We start from the raw sequence: 22,033 nt of genomic DNA, 5'->3' as shown, positions 1-22,033 counted from the left end.
TACAGCCACCCAATTAGATAAGATGGATGAAGCAAAGAAGTGCAGGCCGACAGGAACCGAATGTAGATCTCTCTTGAGAGACACAGCCAGAATACAGCAAATACAGAGGCGAATGCCTGCAGCAAACCACTGAATTGAGAATGGGACCCCCGGTGAAGGAATCAGAGAAAGGACTGGAAGAGCTTGAAGGGGCTCGAGACCCCATATGAACAACAATGCCAAGCAACCAGAGCTTCCAGGGACTAAGCCACTATCCAAAGACTGACCACTATACATGGACTGACCCTGGGCTCCAACCTCATAGGTGGCAAGGAATAGCCTAGTAAGAGCAGCAGTGGAAGGGGAAGCCCTTGGTCCTGCCAAGACTGAACCCCCCAGTGAACATGATTGTTGGGGGGAGGGTGGTAATGGGGGGAGGATGGGGAGGGGAACACCAATATAGAAGGGGAGAGGGAGGTGATAGGGGGATGTTGGCCTGGGAACTGGGAAAGTGAATAACAATTCCAATGTAAATAAGAAACACCCAAGTTAATAAAGATGGGGGAAAAAAGCTGTGGATAACCTTGAACTGATCTTTTTGCCTCTACTTCTCAAATCTGTGATTTACAGGAAAGTGCCCCCATGACCATATGTGGGTAGTGACTAAATCGTGCCTCTACCCGGCCACTTGGCCTATATCCTACACCCTAAACTTCACAAATCAAAACATAATCTCTGGAGTTATATTGCTTAGATCAGATTTATCATTGAGTTATTTACTGATTAGCTCGTCTATCTCAAACGTTCCATTGAGTGGTACCATACTGGTTAATTTCTTTTTTTATTTTACAGTTACTTTTTTATCACATACAAATACTAGCACTTTTTTTAATAATTGCTGCATTTCAAGCACTTAAATATACCAACTATTATTTTATCTATTTTAATCCATGATAAAATTTGATATTACCAGATTCCATGTGGAGCAAAGGAAGAAAGGAATCAATTTTCTTCATTATACTGTGAGTTGAGACATTCACACACACAATTATTACTGTTTATTTTAGGCAGCATATTCTCCTTGCACTGACTTTATCTGTCACCTAATCAAAAAACATTAGATGATGGTCATTCTACACAAAGAGACTGTATTTTTTTCCTAATAAAAGGCCAGAGCTTTCTCTCTGAGTTCCATTAATTAGAAAGAATACAAAATCCTTATGTATGCAAACAGCCAACTTCATCTGTGGTGCCCATTTTGGTTTGAATGAAAAATATTCCACACAGGCTCATGTATTTGAATACTTGGTTCCCAGTTGGTGGCACTGTTGGCAATGTGGTTGAATCTTTGTGAGGTAGAGCTTTGCTGGAAGATATAAGTCCCTGAGGGTAGACTCTGAGGTTTTACAGCTTGACTTCACATTCTGTCCTTTTTCCGTTTTCTGTGTTGAATGAATGTGATCAGTCAACCTCCTGACTGTCAGGAGGACCTCGTGCCTATGTTGTCATCTCTTACCACTGTAATGGGCCATATCCATTCTGCAATAGTATGAGAAAATAAGCAATCCTTCTTACCTTGTTCTTTGTCAGTTTATCACAGCAGCAGTGGCCCACTAACTATCGGTTATAAATGAGTCACCAAGACTAAATTCAGGCCATCAGCACATTTTTGTGGCAAGTATTTATTGAAGAAGACCTCTCTCCCTGGTCCCTACTATTCTTATTAAAATAGACCTGATTAAATTGTTAAAATTGGGAATGAAAGGATGGATTCTGAGGGGAAGAGAAGGAAAGACCTATAACACTTTTAAAGTCAGATAGATTTGTTTGTGCCTGTAAACCCAGAGCTATGGAGGCAAAGCCAGAAGGTTTGTTGGGACTTACTTCCTATTCACTCCAGCTAACTAGTAAGGTTCAGGTTCAGCTTAAAGACTCTTTTTGAAAAAATAAACTTGGATAAGTGACTTATGAACACACACAAATATACACACGTTCTCACACAACTGCACAGAGGAGAAGACAGTAGAAAGATGGTAGGCTCAGGTAATGTAAACTTAACAAGGAAACCTTTGAAAGTGTTTATTTTCTTCCTTGAAATTTAAAATGCCAAATGGATGCAAAACAAATCCATTTTCTCATTTTTCTTGATTTTTTTTCCTGGAAAGGATACATTAAGAAAAATGTATGTGATATCTAAACAAAATGTTCACTACAGAGGAAATCTCTAAACTAAAAAAGAAGAGATAAAAGCATTTGTTGCCATGCTGCTCAATGTTATTGAAATGAGATTACTACAGTGAGGAGAGATGCCGTCTCAATGCATTCAGCCAAGGAAGCTGCTCAAAGATGGTTGGGAGTTTCCCATTGTGCCTCTTTAAACAGTCTTGTCAGTCTCACAGCCTCAAGGGATGTACAAAATGTAATTACCAAGGCTTATGATAAGACAGAAACGAGACCCATAAGCAGAAAGGAATTTTAAAATGCCAGCCAGTTTCCAATGTCTCTATCCAAAATATTTCCCATGAATTCCAATCTTGGTTTTCAGTGAAACTATCTTTGCCATTTCTATCTGTGTCTTAACTAGCTAGAGCTTCCTATACGATGTAAAGTTATGATAGAGCAAGAAAGTAAACTATTGTAAGCTATTGATGAGGATATCTACTGAATTCCCTCAAGTCTTAAACAAGTGCCTCTGATCAGAGTTTTTCTGAAATACCCTGGACTGCTCTAGCCATGGGTTGAACCTAAAATGAGTCGAGAAGATAAGAAGAAGGAGACATGCTTTGTCCAGTTCCCTTGAAGTTATAGTTTTGTGGCCAATGATGCTGGCTGGCACAGGGCTGGTGGTTATCAGCAGCAAGTGTGACATCTTTGTGTTGGCCAGCTGGTCATGTGTGATATTGAGTGAAGTGGTGTGCTGGACCTAAGATAGGGGAGTTTGTTACCAGGCTCCACTAACAATGTTGGCTTAACCTGAATTGTTTAGTCGTTTAATCATCAGTTGTTATAGCATTTTCATTTTAAGGAGGCAATATATATTATGATTTACATTTTCCTAAGTTTATCTTTTAATTCTGAAGGCAAAGAGAAAAGATAGAATTTCACTGAACCTGAAAAACCATTTCTTTCTTAGCACTCACCAGAATGTTTCAACTTTCAAGTTCAGTTTAACTGAGTTTTGGGTTCTGAATCCCATCTACTCCATGGCAAACAAAAACTCAAGGAAACAAAAAAACAAACAAACAAACCAAAACCCCAAAACACAGAAAATGGAATATTAAACCAAAATCTTGAACATTAGGAAATGTGTTTTCCTTGCAGTATATGAAAACATAATCCATCAGATTTTTGATTGACTGGAATTGAAAGTGAATTTCTATCACAAGATAACATCATAATTGCTACCTCTTCTTCACTCTCATTGCTCTCTCATATTCTACATATTACTGATCTGGGAATATCTGGTAGGCCCTGAACGATGACAGTGTTAGGTATCATTTATTAGTTCATAAGTTTCTAGAAATGGGAAGAATTACCAATATGAACTCTTGATAATCAACAAGATATCCAAAAGAAGAGTAAGGGACATAAACACAAGCTTGAAAGAGCACCAGCAAGCCCTAAGCTAACGACTCTTAATTCTGGAGGAGGGAGATAAAAACACACAGACAAGTGAATGAAGGCAAAGAAGCTAACAACATGGATCCAGTTCCTTACTGGCTATTTACATAAAGCTCCCCACTGACTTTGCTGAAAAGCTGGGAAGAAGACCCAAGTTGTAATGTCCTTGCTAATATGGCTGGTATGGACTGACTAGACTCTCTAACTACACAGTCATACACATGCAAGAATTCTGATAGGGCACTCTTTCACTATTAACTTGAATTTTACTTGAGCAAGGACTGTACGTTCATATTGAGAGAAAAAAGGAAAACCTTAGCTGTGTGTTTACTTCAAGCAATTTCTTCAGAAGTCTTCTTGCTCGTGCTTCCTACCATCTATGCCATTCCCATATTCTGTTTAAGCAAAAAGGGAGCTGAGTAAGAACACAGATATGGTTTGCTTTACCTTTTGCTCTGTCACAGGATAGGCTATCCCCCAGAAAATGTCATTGTATTCACACTTAGAAACTTTAGAAATACAAAGAGGAGGACCTGGTGCAGATCCTTCCTAGCCTTGTGCTTATCACTTCAGACTGTATGAGTTCTTAGTTGATTAGGTGGCCCATGTTCTCCTGGTGTCCTCCATCCCCTCTGACTGCTACTAATTTTCTGCCTCAACTTCTACAGGATTCCTAGCATCCTAACAGGGACTCAACGGGGGAAACCTGATGAAGACTTTTTTTTTTTTCTGAATATCTGGCTGTGAATTTCTGCGTCTGTTCCCATATGCTGCCAGAGGAAGCGTCTCTGATGACTACACCATGCACTGATTTAAGAGAAGACTATCATAAGGAATCATTCATTAACTCTTTTTTTTTTAAGATCAGATGTTTTTGGATTAACCAGGGTCTCTGGTCTATTCAGTTGGATTAACCTGGACATCCATGTAATACTTTCCATGTTCAATGAACTTTGTGGAAGTTGGTCTCAGCAGTGGGGTCCAGCTATTGGTTGGCAGAGACCAACTCCCTGTCATAGCATTAGAGTTGTTTGGAGATCTCCCTGGCCCTCTTAGCCAACAACTTAACCAAATGCAACTGAGTCCTAACAATTGGAGCCTTGCCTGGCTATAAGAGGTGACCAGTTCAGACTCTACTCTATAGCTTCCATTACTAGGGTTCCTGACTAGGATCACCTTTGTAATTCCAGAAAATTTCCATCTTGCTAGGTTTCCACACTGCACACAAAATAACACCTAATTCCAACATCCCTCCCTGAACTTCCTCCATCCCAACCGCCCCCTTCTGGTCACGTTCACTCCTGTTCCCCACTGCCCTCAGTCCACCCACAAACCTGTCCTATTCCCCCTTTCCTGGGAGATTCATGCATTCTCCTGGAGCACTCATCTTTACCTACTCTCTGGGTATCCTTTACTTGACAACTACGATCCACCCACTTATAAATGAATACATACCACATAAGAATTATGACTTTCTGGATCTTGTTTAGTTCAGGGTGAGATTTTTGTTTTTGTTTTGTTTGTTTATTTGCTTGTTTTTTGTTCCATCCACTTGCCTGCAAGTTTCCTGATGCCATTTTATTTTAAAACAGCTGAGTAATATCCATTGTGTAATGTAATACAATTACTTTATCCATCCTTCAGTTGAAGGACATCTAGATTGTTTCCACTTTCTGGATATTATGTATAAAACTTCAATGAACAGAGGTGAGCAAGTGTCCTTGTGGTAGGATGGAGTCTTTTTTTTTTGTGAATATATGTTCAAAAGTGGTATAGTTAGGTCTTAATGTAGATCGATTCCTAATTTTCTGAGTAACAGACATATTGATTTCCATAGAAGCTATACAACTTTGCACTCCCACCAGTGATGGAGCAGAGTTTTCCTCTCGATATGTCCTCACCAGCATGAGATGTCACTTGTGTTACTGGTCTTAGCCATTCTGATAGTTGTAAGATGAAATCTCAAAGTAGTTTTGATTTGCATTTTCCTGATGACTAAAGATATTGAACATTTATTTTAGTGTTTCTCGACCAATGTAGAGTCCTCCAAAGAGAATTCTTCATTTAGATCTATATCCCATTTTATTTAGATTATTTGTTGCTGTTGTTGTTGTTGTTGTTTTTGATATCTAGCTTCTTGAGTTGTTTATGTATTTTGGATATTAGTTCTCTATCCGATGTGGAGTTGGAAAACTCTTCCTAATCTGCATGCTGCCATTTTGTCCAATTTGTGGTGTATTTTGCCTTCGAGAAGAGAAGCTTTTCAGTGTCATGAGGTCCTATGTGTCAGCTGTTAATCTTAAGGGCTGGGCTACTTGCATTCTATTTAGAACTTTTGTCTCCTTTGCCAGTGTGCTCAAGGCTATTCCCATTTTCTCTCATACCAGGTTAAGTGGATTTGGTTTTATGGTGAGGTATTTGACATAAATGAACTTGTTTTGTGCATGGTGATGAATATGAACCAATTTACATTCTTCTACATGCAGATGTTCAGTCAGACCAGTATCATTTATTGAAGATGCCTTCTTTTTTTCCATTATATATTCTTGCTTCTCTATAAAAAATCAGGTGTATTGTAGGTGTGTGGATTATCAGGGTCTTCAAGTCCATTTCATTGATCATGTCTGTTTCTATGCCAATACCATGAGATTTCTAGTACAAATTGAAATCAAAGTAGCTGATACTTTTAGTTCTTTTATTGGTCATGTATTATCTATCCTGGATTTTTTGTTTTTCAATATGAAATTTAGAACTGTCATTTCAAAGTGTGAAAATAATTGTGTTGGAATTTTGATGGGGATTTCACTGAATCTGTGGATTGCTTTTCTTAAGATGGCCATTTCACTATGTTAATCCTACTGATCTATGAACATAGAAGATATTTTCATCTTTTGATAATATATTAAATATCTTTTTTTATTCTTTAATCGTTTTTTTACAGTCTAGACTTTCTTCCCCTCCAGATCCACCCTCTAACTGTTACATATCCCAACCTATCCTCACCCCACCCCCATCTCCAAGAGGATGTTCCCACATCCTCAACCCACTAGACTGCCTCAAGTGGGGCCCCGAGTCTCTCAAGAGTTAGGTGCATCTTCTGTGACTGAGTCCAGACCCAGCAGTCCTTTCCTGTGTATGTGTGGACTCATATCAGCTGGTATGTGCTGCCTAGTTGGTAGCCCAGTGTCTGAGAGATCCAGGGGATCCAGGTTAGTTGAGACTGGTGGTCTTCCTATGAGGCTGCCCTCCCCTCTGCTTCTTCCGTCTTTTCCCTAATTCAACTGAAGGGATCACCTGTCTCTGTCCATTGGTCGGGTGTACATTTCCGCATCTGACTCTTTCAGCTGCTTGTTGAACTTTTCAGAGGGCAGTCATGATAGGACCCTATTTGTAAGCACACAATAGCATCAGTAATAGTGTCAAGCCTTGGGACCTTCCCCTGAGCTGGATCTCAATTTTGGCCTGTCACTGGACCTCCTTTTCCTCAGCCTCTTCTCCATTTTTGTCACTGCAGTTCGTTCAGATAGGAACAATTCTGGGTCAGTTTTTTTTTTTTAACTGTTGGATGGCAACTTCATAACTCCACTTGATGCCCTGTCTTTTTACTGGAGGTGGACTCTTCATGTTCCCTCTCCCCACTGTGGTGCACTTCATTTAAGGTCCCTTGCTTTGAGTCTTGAGAGTTTCTCGCCTCCCAGATCTCTGGTACATTCTAAAGGGTCCCCCTACCTCCTACCTCCCCAGGTTACCTATTTTCATTCTTTCTACTGGCCCTCAGGGCTTCAGTCCTGTTCTCCCCAATACCTGATCATCTTCCCCTCTTCCCCTCCCTGTTGCCTTTGCCACCCTGGGCCCTCACGACCTCCCCACTCCTGTGATTGCTTTCTTCTCCTTTCCAAATGGGATTGAGGTGTCCTCACTTGGGCCCTTCAGTTTGTTAGCCTTCTTGAGTTCTATGGATTTTATCCTGAGAATTCTGTACATTTTTGTCTAATACCCTCTTATTAATGAGTACATTGAATGCATATTCATTTGGGTCTGAGTTACCTCACTCAGGATGATATTTTCTAGTTCCATCCATTTGCCTGAAAAACAAATGTCCTCTAACAGATACAGAAAATGTGGTTCATCTACACAATGAAATACTACCCAGCTTAAATTTCTTTTCTCAAAGACTTTCACCTCTGTCCTTCAGCTTGTTCATATGGTAGATTATATTGACTGATATTTATATGTTAAGCCACAGTTTCTTTCCCCTTCTTTCCTCCCAAACCATATCCCCACTCTCCACTGCAACCTCATCCACTCCTTCTCCATTACTATCCAGAAAGGTGGTCATTCATTTATATCAATCAAACATGGCATATCAAATTGCAGTAAGCCTTGTAGTAAGGTTGGATAGGGCAATCCAGTGTGAGAGAAGGGGTCCCAAAATCCAGCAAAAGAGATAGATATAGCCCCTGTTCCCACTGTTAAGAGTCCGACAAGAAGATCATTCTACACAACTCTAGCATACACACAGAGGGCAAAGATCAGTCCAATATAGGCTCCATAGTGGTTATTTCAGGCTTTGTGAGCCCTATGAACCTAGGTTAGTTGATTCTTTAGGTTTTCTTTGGGTGACCTTGACCTTCTGTCTTCTATAATTCTTCTTCTCATTCCATAGGATTTCCAGAGCTCAGCCTAATGTTCAGTTGTGGATCTCTGCATCTATGTCCATCATTTGCTAGATTAATTCTCTGAACATCTTGGAGATGAGCTATAAATAAGAACTTAGTACAGAGACCGGGTGAGAGAAAGACCCAACCGCCTGGTCAGGTGGGCACTCCTGAGGCTGCAGAGCGGAAGAGACCACCAACACTGCTCACCCCTGCCCACATCCCTGGCCCAAGAGGAAACTGTATAAGGCCTCTGGGCTCCCGTGGGGGAGGGCCCAGGAGCGGCAGGACCCCTGCGCCTGAGACACCGCCGGAACCTGAAAGAAACAGACCGGATAAACAGTTCTCTGCACCCAAATCCCGTGGGAGGGAGAGCTAAACCTTCAGAGAGGCAGACAAGCCTGGGAAACCAGAAGAGACTGCTCCCTGCACACACATCTCGGACGCCAGAGGAAAAAGCCAAAGACCATCTGGAACCCTGGTGCACTGAAGCTCCCGGAAGGGGCGGCACAGGTCTTCCTGGTTGCTGCTGCTGCAGAGAGCCCCTGGGCAGCACCCCACGAGCGAACCTGAGCCTCGGGACCACAGGTAAGACCAAATTTTCTGCTGCAAGAAAGCTGCCTGGTGAACTCAAGACACAGGCCCACAGGAACAGCTGAAGACCTGTAGAGAGGAAAAACTACACGCCCGAAAGCAGAACACTCTGTCCCCATAACTGACTGAAAGAGAGGAAAACAGGTCTACAGCACTCCTGACACAAAGGCTTATAGGACAGTCTAGCCACTGTCAGAAATAGCAGAACAAAGTAACACTAGAGATAATCTGATGGCGAGAGGCAAGCACAGGAATCCAAGCAACAGAAACCAAGACTACATGCCATCATCGGAGCCCAATTCTCCCACCAAAGCAAACACGGAATATCCAAACACACCAGAAAAGCAAGATCTAGTTTCAAAATCATATTTGATCATGATGCTGGAGGACTTCAAGAAAGACATGAACACACTTAGGGAAGCACAGGAAAACATTAATAAACAAGTAAAAGCCTACAGAGAGGAATCGCAAAAATCCCTGAAAGAATTCCAGGAAAACACAAACAAACAGTTGAAGAAATTAAAAATGGAAATAGAAGCAATCAAGAAAGAACACATGGAAACAATCCTGGATATAGAAAACCAAAAGAAGAGACAAGGAGCTGTAGATACAAGCTTCACCAACCGAATACAAGAGATGGAAGAGAGAATCTCAGGAGCAGAAGATTCCATAGAAATCATTGACTCAACTGTCAAAGATAATGTAAAGCGGAAAAAGCTACTGGTCCAAAACATACAGGAAATCCAGGACTCAATGAGAAGATCAAACCTATGGATAATAGGTATAGAAGAGAGTGAAGACTCCCAGCTCAAAGGACCAGTAAATATCTTCAACAAAATCATAGAAGAAAACTTCCCTAACCTAAAAAAAGAGATACCCATAGACATACAAGAAGCCTACAGAACTCCAAATAGATTGGACCAGAAAAGAAACACCTCCCGTCACATAATTGTCAAAACACCAAACGCACAAAATAAAGAAAGAATATTAAAAGCAGTAAGGGAAAAAGGTCAAGTAACATATAAAGGGAGACCTATCAGAATCACACCAGACTTCTCGCCAGAAACTATGAAGGCCAGAAGATCCTGGACTGATGTTAAACAGACCCTAAGAGAACACAAATGCCAGCCCAGGTTACGGTATCCAGCAAAACTCTCAATTAACATTGATGGAGAAACCAAGATATTCCATGACAAAACCTAATTTACACAATATCTTTCCACAAATCCAGCACTACAAAGGATAATAAATGGTAAAGCCCAACATAAGGAGGCAAGCTATACCCTAGAAGAAGCAAGAAACTAATCGTCTTGGCAACAAAACAAAGAGAATGAAAGCACACAAACATAACCTCACATCCAAATATGAATATAAAGGGAAGCAATAATCACTATTCCTTAATATCTCTCAATATCAATGGCCTCAACTCCCCAATAAAAAGACATAGATTAACAAACTGGATACGCAACGAGGACCCTGCTTTCTGCTGCCTACAGGAAACACACCTCAGAGACAAAGACAGACACTACCTCAGAATGAAAGGCTGGAAAACAACTTTCCAAGCAAATGGTCAGAAGAAGCAAGCTGGAGTAGCCATTCTAATATCAAATAAAATCAATTTCCAACTAAAAGTCATCAAAAAAGATAAGGAAGGACACTTCATATTCATCAAAGGAAAAATCCACCAAGATGAACTCTCAATCCTAAATATCTATGCCCCAAATACAAGGGCACCTACATACGTAAAAAAAACCTTACTAAAGCTCAAAACACACATTGCACCTCACACAATAATAGTGGGAGATTTCAACACCCCACTCTCATCAATGGACAGATCATGGAAACAGAAATTAAACAGTGATGTCGACAGACTAAGAGAAGTCATGAGCCAAATGGACTTAACGGATATTTATAGAACATTCTATCCTAAAGCAAAAGAATATACCTTCTTCTCAGCTCCTCATGGTACTTTCTCCAAAATTGACCATATAATTGGTCAAAAAACGGGCCTCAACAGGTACAGAAAGATAGAAATAATCCCATGCGTGCTATCGGACCACCACGGCCTAAAACTGGTCTTCAATAACAATAAGGGAAGAATGCCCACATATACGTGGAAATTGAACAATGCTCTACTCAATGATAACCTGGTCAAGGAAGAAATAAAGAAAGAAATTAAAAACTTTTTAGAATTTAATGAAAATGAAGATACAACATACTCAAACTTATGGGACACAATGAAAGCTGTGCTAAGAGGAAAACTCATAGCGCTGAGTGCCTGCAGAAAGAAACAGGAAAGAGCATATGTCAGCAGCTTGACAGCACACCTAAAAGCTCTAGAACAAAAAGAAGCAAATACACCCAGGAGGAATAGAAGGCAGGAAATAATCAAACTCAGAGCTGAAATCAACCAAGTAGAAACAAAAAGGACCATAGAAAGAATCAACAGAACCAAAAGTTGGTTCTTTAAGAAAATCAACAAGATAGATAAACCCTTAGCCAGACTAACGAGAGGACACAGAGAGTGTGTCCAAATTAACAAAATCAGAAATGAAAAGGGAGACATAACTACAGATTCGGAGGATATTCAAAAAATCATCAGATCTTACTATAAAAACCTATATTCAACAAAATTTGAAAATCTTCAGGAAATGGACAATTTCCTAGACAGATACCAGGTATCGAAGTTAAATCAGGAACAGATAAACCAGTTAAACAACCCCATAATTCCTAAGGAAATAGAAGCAGTCATTAAAGGTCTCCCAACCAAAAAGAGCCCAGGTCCAGACGGGTTTAGTGCAGAATTCTATCAAACCTTCATAGAAGACCTCATACCAATATTATCCAAACTATTCCACAAAATTGAAACAGATGGAGCCCTACCGAATTCCTTCTACGAAGCCACAATTACTCTTATACCTAAACCACACAAAGACACAACAAAGAAAGAGAACTTCAGACCAATTTCCCTTATGAATATCGACGCAAAAATACTCAATAAAATTCTGGCAAACCGAATTCAAGAGCACATCAAAACAATCATCCACCATGATCAAGTAGGCTTCATCCCAGGCATGCAGGGATGGTTTAATATACGGAAAACCATCAACGTGATCCATTATATAAACAAACTGAAAGAACAGAACCACATGATCATTTCATTAGATGCTGAGAAAGCATTTGACAAAATTCAACACCCCTTCATGATAAAAGTCCTGGAAAGAATAGGAATTCAAGGCCCATACGTAAACATAGTAAAAGCCATATACAGCAAACCAGTTGCTAACATTAAACTAAATGGAGAGAAACTTGAAGCAATCCCACTAAAATCAGGGACTAGACAAGGCTGCCCACTCTCTCCCTACTTATTCAATATAGTTCTTGAAGTTCTAGCCAGAGCAATCAGACAACAAAAGGAGATCAAAGGGATACAGATCGGAAAAGAAGAGGTCAAAATATCACTATTTGCAGATGACATGATAGTATATTTAAGTGATCCCAAAAGTTCCACCAGAGAACTACTAAAGCTGATAAACAACTTCAGCAAAGTGGCTGGGTATAAAATTAACTCAAATAAATCAGTTGCCTTCCTCTATACAAAAGAGAAACAAGCCGAGAAAGAAATTAGGGAAACGACACCCTTCATAATAGACCCAAATAATATAAATACCTCGGTGTGACTTTAACCAAGCAAGTAAAAGATCTGTACAATAAGAACTTCAAGACACTGAGGAAAGAAATTGAAGAAGACCTCAGAAGATGGAAAGATCTCCCATGCTCATGGATTGGCAGGATTAATATAGTAAAAATGGCCATTTTACCAAAAGCAATCTACAGATTCAATGCAATCCCCATCAAAATACCAATCCAATTCTTCAAAGAGTTAGACAGAACAATTTGCAAATTCATCTGGAATAACAAAAAACCCAGGATAGCTAAAGCTATCCTCAACAATAAAAGGACTTCAGGGGGAATCACTATCCCTGAACTCAAGCAGTATTACAGAGCAATAGTGATAAAAACTGCATGGTATTGGTACAGAGACAGACAGATAGACCAATGGAATAGAATTGAAGACCCAGAAATGAACCCACACACCCTTGGTCACTTGATTTTTGACAAAGGAGCCAAAACCATCCAATGGAAAAAAGATAGCATTTTCAGCAAATGGTGCTGGTTCAACTGGAGGGCAACATGTAGAAGAATGCAGATCGATCCATGCTTATCACCCTGTGCAAAGCTTAAGTCCAAGTGGATCAAGGACCTCCACATCAAACCAGACACACTCAAACTAATAGAAGAAAAACTAGGGAAGCATCTGGAACACATGGGCACTGGAAAAAATTTCCTGAACAAAACACCAATGGCTTATGCTCTAAGATCAAGAATCGACAAATGGGATCCCATAAAACTGCAAAGCTTCTGTAAGGCAAAGGACACTGTGGTTAGGACAAAACGGCAACCAACAGATTGGGAAAAGATCTTTACCAATCCTACAACAGATAGAGGCCTTATATCCAAAATATACAAAGAACTCAAGAAGTTAGACCGCAGGGAAACAAATAACCCTATTAAAAAATGGGGTTCAGAGCTAAACAAAGAATTCACAGCTGAGGAATGCCGAATGGCCGAGAAACACCTAAAGAAATGTTCAACATCTTTAGTCATAAGGGAAATGCAAATCAAAACAACCCTGAGATTTCACCTCACACCAGTGAGAATGGCTAAGATCAAAAACTCAGGTGACAGCAGATGCTGGCGAGGATGTGGAGAAAGAGGAACACTCCTCCATTGTTGGTGGGATTGCAGACTGGTAAAACCATTCTGGAAATCAGTCTGGAGGTTCCTCAGAAAATTGGACATTGAACTGCCTGAGGATCCAGCTATACCTCTCTTGGGCATATACCCAAAAGATGCCTCAACATATAAAAGAGACACGTGCTCCACTATGTTCATCGCAGCCTTATTTATAATAGCCAGAAACTGGAAAGAACCCAGATGCCCCTCAACAGAGGAATGGATACAGAAAATGTGGTACATCTACACAATGGAATATTACTCAGCTATCAAAAACAACGAGTTTATGAAATTCGTAGGCAAATGGTTGGAACTGGAAAATATCATCCTGAGTGAGCTAACCCAATCACAGAAAGACATACATGGTATGCACTCATTGATAAGTGGCTATTAGCCCAAATGCTTTAATTACCCTAGATCCCTCGAACAAAGGAAACTCAAAACGGATGATCAAAATGTGAATGCTTCACTCCTTCTTTAAATGAGGAAAAAGAATACCCTTGGCAGGGAAGGGAGAGGCAAAGATTAAAACAGAGACTGAAGGAACACCCATTCAGAGCCTGCCCCACATGTGGCCCATACATATACAGCCACCCAATTAGACAAGATGGATGAAGCAAAGAAGTGCAGACCGACAGGAGCCGGATGTAGATCGCTCCTGAGAGACACAGCCAGAATACAGCAAATACAGAGGCGAATGCCAGCAGCAAACCACTGAACTGAGAATAGGTCCCCTATTGAAGGAATCAGAGAAAGAACTGGAAGAGCTTGAAGGGGCTCGAGACCCCAAAAGTACAACAATGCCAAGCAATCAGAGCTTCCAGAGACTAAGCCACTACCTAAAGACTATACATGGACTGACCCTGGACTCTGACCCCATAGGTAGCAATGAATATCCTAGTAAGAGCACCAGTGGAAGGGGAAGCCCTGGGTCCTGCTAAGACTGAACCCCCAGTGAACTAGTCTATGGGCGGAGGTCGGCAATGGGGGGAGGGTTGGGAGGGGAACACCCATGAGGAAGGGGAGGGGGGAGGGGGATGTTTGCCCGGAAACCGGGAAAGGGAATAACACTCGAAATGTATATAAGAAATACTCAAGTTAATAAAAAAAAAAAAAAAAAAGAACTTAGTACAATGTGATTTCCAGTAATCAATGTGGATGACTCTAGTTAAGACTTCTAGAATTGTGGGATTCTCAACTGACTATCTCCTTAATTAGGCCAAGAATTCCAATGGAGTAATTTGGACACCAAACCTGTCACATAACCTTTAACCAACAATTTTTCCTGCCTGCAAGATGTGCTGAAGTTAAGTTGGCACAGAAATTGAGCAAGTGATCAACCAATATCTGGTCCAGTCTGAGACCCATGCAAAAAGAGGAACATGCTTAATACTCCCTGGAGGGCCGGGACCCAGAGACTGGATTTAAAAAAAAATAAGAAAGAAAGAAAGTCAATGAAATCATGGAAAAATTCTGCTATATTCGTAGATTGGTGCCTGGCTCAATTTTCATCAGAGAGGCTTCATCCAGTAATGGGTGATCTTTATGATGTATTCTTTGATTAGGTTTGTGTTGAGGGTTTTATTGAGTATATTTTACATATGTGTTCATAAGGGAAATTGTCAATAATTCTCCTTTGTTCAGGTTTGAATATTGAAGTAATTGCAGTCTAATAAAGTGAATTGAGTAATGTGTCTTCTGTTTCTATTTTTACAATAATTTTAAGAGTATTAACATGAAATCTTTGAAATTATTCTAGAATTCTATAATAAACCATCAGGACCTGGACTTTCCTTTAATGGTCAGGAGTTTTTTAATGATTTCTTCTATTTCCTTAGGGGTTATAGGTTATAGTTGCTAGTATGTGAACTCCCTAATTTCCGTTTTCTATGTAGGGACTTGATGATGCTGTGAACTTAGTAAAACTTGCATCATGTTTTAATGGGGAATTGAGACCACCGATATTGAAAGATATCAATGATTGCTGATTTTCTGTCATTCTTTTGTTGTTGCTGGTGGTGGTGGTACTCTGTGTGTGTGTGTGTGTGTGTGTGTGTGTGTGTGTGTGTGTGTGTGTGTGTGCATTCCCTTTCCTTTGTTTGGTTTTGCAAGTTTGATATTATTTACTGCTTGTGTTTTCATCTTATAATTAACCTCCCTGAGTTGGCGTTTTCCTGCTAAAACTTCTATGAGCTATATTTGCAGATATTTATTGCCTAAATTAAAGTTTATCATGAAATATCTTTTATTTTTCAACTATGGTGACTGAAAATTTTGTGAATATCATAATCTTGGCTGGCATATGTGGTTTCTTAAAGTCTGCATTTCTTATCTAATCTATTTGATGTTCTCTATGCTTTTTGTACATAGAGGCTTCTCATTCTTTAAGTTAGGAGCATTTTTATCCTAGGATTTTTAAAAAACATTTTCTGGCCCTTGAGCTGATATTCTCCTTCCTATATTCTTACTATTCTTTGGCTTGTTCTTTTCATAGTGTCCCAGATTTCCTGGATGTGTTGTATCAGAATTTTTTGATTTAATACTTCCTTTGGCCAATGTAACCATGTCTTTTATCTTCTCTTCAGTGTCTGAGATTCTGTCTTCTATCTCTTGTATGTACTTGGTACAGCCTGCCTTTGTAGTTCCTATTAAAATTCCTAAATGTTTCATTTCCTGAGTTCTCTCACTTTATATTATCTTTATTGCCTCTATTTCCATTTTCAGGTCTTGAATGACTTTATTAATTTCTTTCAACTATTTTTCTTCTTATATCTTTAAGGGATTTATTAATTTCCTTCAATTGTTAGTTTATGTTTTTATGAATTTATGTAAGGGATTTATTCACTTTTTCTGTAAGAACCTCTGTCATCTTCAGATAGTTGGCTTTAAGGTCATGTTCTTGTGCAAATATTCCAGGCCTGATATGATAGTTAGCTGAGTGATTTTTTATTATGTTCTTGTATTTGCTCCTAAGCTTCTGTTTTTCGGATGATTACAGTTCTAGGTGCTGAATTCTGCGTTTGACATTGTTGGGTGGGTGCTTGTTCCTTGGTTTCTGTTTCCTCTCTGATTTTCAGAGAGTATGATTGCTGTGCGTTATCTGTTTTACTGCCTGCTCTGCGGTGTGTTCACAGGGAAAGCCATCTGGGGATGAAGGATAGGATGCAAGTGATGAGTAAAGAGAAGGATGTTAGGAGGGGATAGTATATGGGATCCAAGATGGGTGGAGAAGATTATTACTTATGTAAAGCTGTAGCTGCTCTCCTGTTGTAGTGCTAAGGACAAGCCTGAAGATAGGGCAGGCTAAGTGAAAAGAGAGAGTAGAGAAATCTGTGCACAGACCAGCTAGTATTCTACCTTTTTTTTTATTATTATTAACTTGAGTATTTCTTATATACATTTCGAGTGTTATTCCCTTTCCCGGTTTCCGGGCAAACATCCCCCTCCCCCCTCCCCTTCCTTATGGGTGTTCCCCTCCCAACCCTCCCCCCCATTGCCGCCCTCCCCCCAACAATCACGTTCACTGGGGGTTCAGTCTTAGCAGGACCCAGGGCTTCCCCTTCCACTGGTGCTCTTACTAGGATATTCATTGCTACCTATGGGGTCAGAGTCCAGGGTCACTCCATGTATAGTCTTTAGGTAGTGGCTTAGTCCCTGGAAGCTCTGGTGGCTTGGCATTGTTGTACTTTTGGGGTCTCGAGCCCCTTCAAGCTCTTCCAGTTCTTTCTCTGATTCCTTCAATAGGGGACCTATTCTCAGTTCAGTGGTTTGCTGCTGGCATTCGCCTCTGTATTTGCTGTATTCTGGCTGTGTCTCTCAGGAGCGATCTACATCCGGCTCCTGTCGGTCTGCACTTCTTTGCTTCATCCATCTTGTCTAATTGGGTGGCTGTATATGTATGGGCCACATGTGGGGCAGGCTCTGAATGGGTGTTCCTTCAGTCTCTGTTTTAATCTTTGCCTCTCCCTTCCCTGCCAAGGGTATTCTTTTTCCTCATTTAAAGAAGGAGTGAAGCATTCACATTTTGATCATCTGTCTTGAGTTTCGTTTGTTCTAGGGATCTAGGGTAATTCGAGCATTTGGGCTAATAGCCACTTATCAATGAGTGCATACCATGTATGTCTTTCTGTGATTGGGTTAGCTCACTCAGGATGATATTTTCCAGTTCCAACCATTTGCCTACGAATTTCATAAAGTCGTTGTTTTTGATAGCTGAGTAATATTCCATTGTGTAGATGTACCACATTTTCTGTATCCATTCCTCTGTTGAAGGGCATCTGGGTTCTTTCCATTTTCTGGCTATTATAAATAAGGCTGCGATGAACATAGTGGAGCACGTGTCTCTTTTATATGTTGAGGCATCTTTTGGGTATATGCCCAAGAGAGGTATAGCTGGATCCTCAGGCAGTTCAATGTCCAATTTTCTGAGGAACCTCCAGACTGATTTCCAGAATGGTTTTACCAGTCTGCAATCCCACCAACAATGGAGGAGTGTTCCTCTTTCTCCACATCCTCGCCAGCATCTGCTGTCACCTGAGTTTTTGATCTTAGCCAATCGCACTGGTGTGAGGTGAAATCTCAGGGTTGTTTTGATTTGCATTTCCCTTATGACTAAAGATGTTGAACATTTCTTTAGGTGTTTCTCGGCCATTCGGCATTCCTCAGCTGTGAATTCTTTGTTTAGCTCTGAACCCCATTTTTTAATAGGGTTATTTGTTTCCCTGCGGTCTAACTTCTTGAGTTCTTTGTATATTTTGGATATAAGGCCTCTATCTGTTGTAGGATTGGTAAAGATCTTTTCCCAATCTGTTGGTTGCCGTTTTGTCCTAACCACAGTGTCCTTTGCCTTACAGAAGCTTTGCAGTTTTATGAGATCCCATTTGTCGATTCTTGATCTTAGAGCATAAGCCATTGGTGTTTTGTTCAGGAAATTTTTTCCAGTGCCCATGTGTTCCAGATGCTTCCCTAGTTTTTCTTCTATTAGTTTGAGTGTGTCTGGTTTGATGTGGAGGTCCTTGATCCACTTGGACTTAAGCTTTGTACAGGGTGATAAGGATGGATCGATCTGCATTCTTCTACATGTTGCCCTCCAGTTGAACCAGCACCATTTGCTGAAAATGCTATCTTTTTTCCATTGGATGGTTTTGGCTCCTATGTCAAAAATCAAGTGACCAAGGGTGTGTGGGTTCATTTCTGGGTCTTCAATTCTATTCCATTGGTCTATCTGTCTGTCTCTGTACCAATACCATGCAGTTTTTATCACTATTGCTCTGTAATACTGCTTGAGTTCAGGGATAGTGATTCCCCCTGAAGTCCTTTTATTGTTGAGGATAGCTTTAGCTATCCTGGGTTTTTTGTTATTCCAGATGAATTTGCAAATTGTTCTGTGTAACTCTTTGAAGAATTGGATTGGTATTTTGATGGGGATTGCATTGAATCTGTAGATTGCTTTTGGTAAAATGGCCATTTTTACTATATTAATCCTGCCAATCCATGAGCATGGGAGATCTTTCCATCTTCTGAGGTCTTCTTCAATTTCTTTCCTCAGTGTCTTGAAGTTCTTATTGTACAGATCTTTTACTTGCTTGGTTAAAGTCACACCGAGGTATTTATATTATTTGGGTCTATTATGAAGGGTGTCGTTTCCCTAATTTCTTTCTCGGCTTGTTTCTCTTTTGTATAGAGGAAGGCAACTGATTTATTTGAGTTAATTTTATACCCAGCCACTTTGCTGAAGTTGTTTATCAGCTTTAGTAGTTCTCTGGTGGAACTTTTGGGATCACTTAAATATACTATCATGTCATCTGCAAATAGTGATATTTTGACCTCTTCTTTTCCGATCTGTATCCCTTTGATCTCCTTTTGTTGTCTGATTGCTCTGGCTAGAACTTCAAGAACTATATTGAATAAGTAGGGAGAGAGTGGGCAGCCTTGTCTAGTCCCTGATTTTAGTGGGATTGCTTCAAGTTTCTCTCCATTTAGTTTAATGTTAGCAACTGGTTTGCTGTATATGGCTTTTACTATGTTTACGTATGGGCCTTGAATTCCTATTCTTTCCAGGACTTTTATCATGAAGGGGTGTTGAATTTTGTCAAATGCTTTCTCAGCATCTAATGAAATGATCATGTGGTTCTGTTCTTTCAGTTTGTTTATATAATGGATCACGTTGATGGTTTTCCGTATATTAAACCATCCCTGCATGCCTGGGATGAAGCCTACTTGATCATGGTGGATGATTGTTTTGATGTGCTCTTGAATTCGGTTTGCCAGAATTTTATTGAGTATTTTTGCGTCGATATTCATAAGGGAAATTGGTCTGAAGTTCTCTTTCTTTGTTGTGTCTTTGTGTGGTTTAGGTATAAGAGTAATTGTGGCTTCGTAGAAGGAATTCGGTAGGGCTCCATCTGTTTCAATTTTGTGGAATAGTTTGGATAATATTGGTATGAGGTCTTCTATGAAGGTTTGATAAAATTCTGCACTAAACCCGTCTGGACCTGGGCTCTTTTTGGTTGGGAGACCTTTAATGACTGCTTCTATTTCCTTAGGAGTTATGGGGTTGTTTAACTGGTTTATCTGTTCCTGATTTAACTTCGATACCTGGTATCTGTCTAGGAAATTGTCCATTTCCTGAAGATTTTCAAATTTTGTTGAATATAGGTTTTTATAGTAAGATCTGATGATTTTTGAATTTCCTCTGAATCTGTAGTTATGTCTCCCTTTTCATTTCTGATTTTGTTAATTTGGATACACTCTCTGTGTCCTCTCGTTAGTCTGGATAAGGGTTTATCTATCTTGTTGATTTTCTCAAAGAACCAACTTTTGGTTCTGTTGATTCTTTCTATGGTCCTTTTTGTTTCTACTTGGTTGATTTCAGCTCTGAGTTTGATTATTTCCTGCCTTCTACTCCTCCTGGGTGTATTTGCTTCTTTTTGTTCTAGAGCTTTTAGGTGTGCTGTCAAGCTGCTGACATATGCTCTTTCCTGTTTCTTTCTGCAGGCACTCAGCGCTATGAGTTTTCCTCTTAGCACAGCTTTCATTGTGTCCCATAAGTTTGAGTATGTTGTATCTTCATTTTCATTAAATTCTAAAAAGTTTTTAATTTCTTTCTTTATTTCTTCCTTGACCAGGTTATCATTGAGTAGAGCATTGTTCAATTTCCACGTATATGTGGGCATTCTTCCCTTATTGTTATTGAAGACCAGTTTTAGGCCGTGGTGTTCCGATAGCACGCATGGGATTATTTCTATCTTTCTGTACCTGGTGAGGCCCGTTTTTTGACCAATTATATGGTCAATTTTGGAGAAAGTACCATGAGGAGCTGAGAAGAAGGTATATCCTTTTGCTTTAGGATAGAATGTTCTATAAATATCCGTTAAGTCCATTTGGCTCATGACTTCTCTTAGTCTGTCTACATCACTGTTTAATTTCTGTTTCCATGATCTGTCCATTGATGAGAGTGGGGTGTTGAAATCTCCCACTATTATTGTGTGAGGTGCAATGTGTGTTTTGAGCTTTAGTAAGGTTTCTTTTACGTATGTAGGTGCCCTTGTATTTGGGGCATAGATATTTAGGATTGAGAGTTCATCTTGGTGGATTTTTCCTTTGATGAATATCAAGTGTCCTTCCTTATCTTTTTTGATGACTTTTAGTTGGAAATTGATTTTATTTGATATTAGAATGGCTACTCCAGCTTGCTTCTTCTGACCATTTGCTTGGAAAGTTGTTTTCCAGCCTTTCATTCTGAGGTAGTGTCTGTCTTTGTCTCTGAGGTGTGTTTCCTGTAGGCAGCAGAATGCAGGGTCCTCGTTGCGTATCCAGTTTGTTAATCTATGTCTTTTTGTTGGCGAGTTGAGGCCATTGATATTGAGAGATATTAAGGAATAGTGATTATTGCTTCCCGTTATATTCATATTTGGATGTGAGGTTATGTTTGTGTGCTTTCATTCTCTTTGTTTTGTTGCCAAGACGATTAGTTTCTTGCTTCTTCTAGGGTATAGCTTGCCTCCTTATGTTGGGCTTTACCATTTATTATCCTTTGTAGTGCTGGATTTGTAGAAAGATATTGTGTAAATTTGGTTTTGTCATGGAATATCTTTGTTTCTCCATCAATGTTAATTGAGAGTTTTGCTGGATACAGTAATCTGGGCTGGCATTTGTGTTCTCTTAGGGTCTGTATAACATCAGTCCAGGACCTTCTGGCCTTCATAGTTTCTGGCGAGAAGTCTGGTGTGATTCTGATAGGTCTCCCTTTATATGTTACTTGACCTTTTTCCCTTACTGCTTTTAATATTCTTTCTTTATTTTGTGCGTTTGGTGTTTTGACAATTATGTGACGGGAGGTGTTTCTTTTCTGGTCCAATCTATTTGGAGTTCTGTAGGCTTCT

This window comes from Rattus norvegicus, chromosome 17 (genome assembly GCF_036323735.1).
Source record: "Rattus norvegicus strain BN/NHsdMcwi chromosome 17, GRCr8, whole genome shotgun sequence".
Taxonomy (NCBI): Eukaryota; Metazoa; Chordata; class Mammalia; order Rodentia; family Muridae; genus Rattus; species Rattus norvegicus.
Note: the sequence above shows the minus strand (reverse complement) of the source record.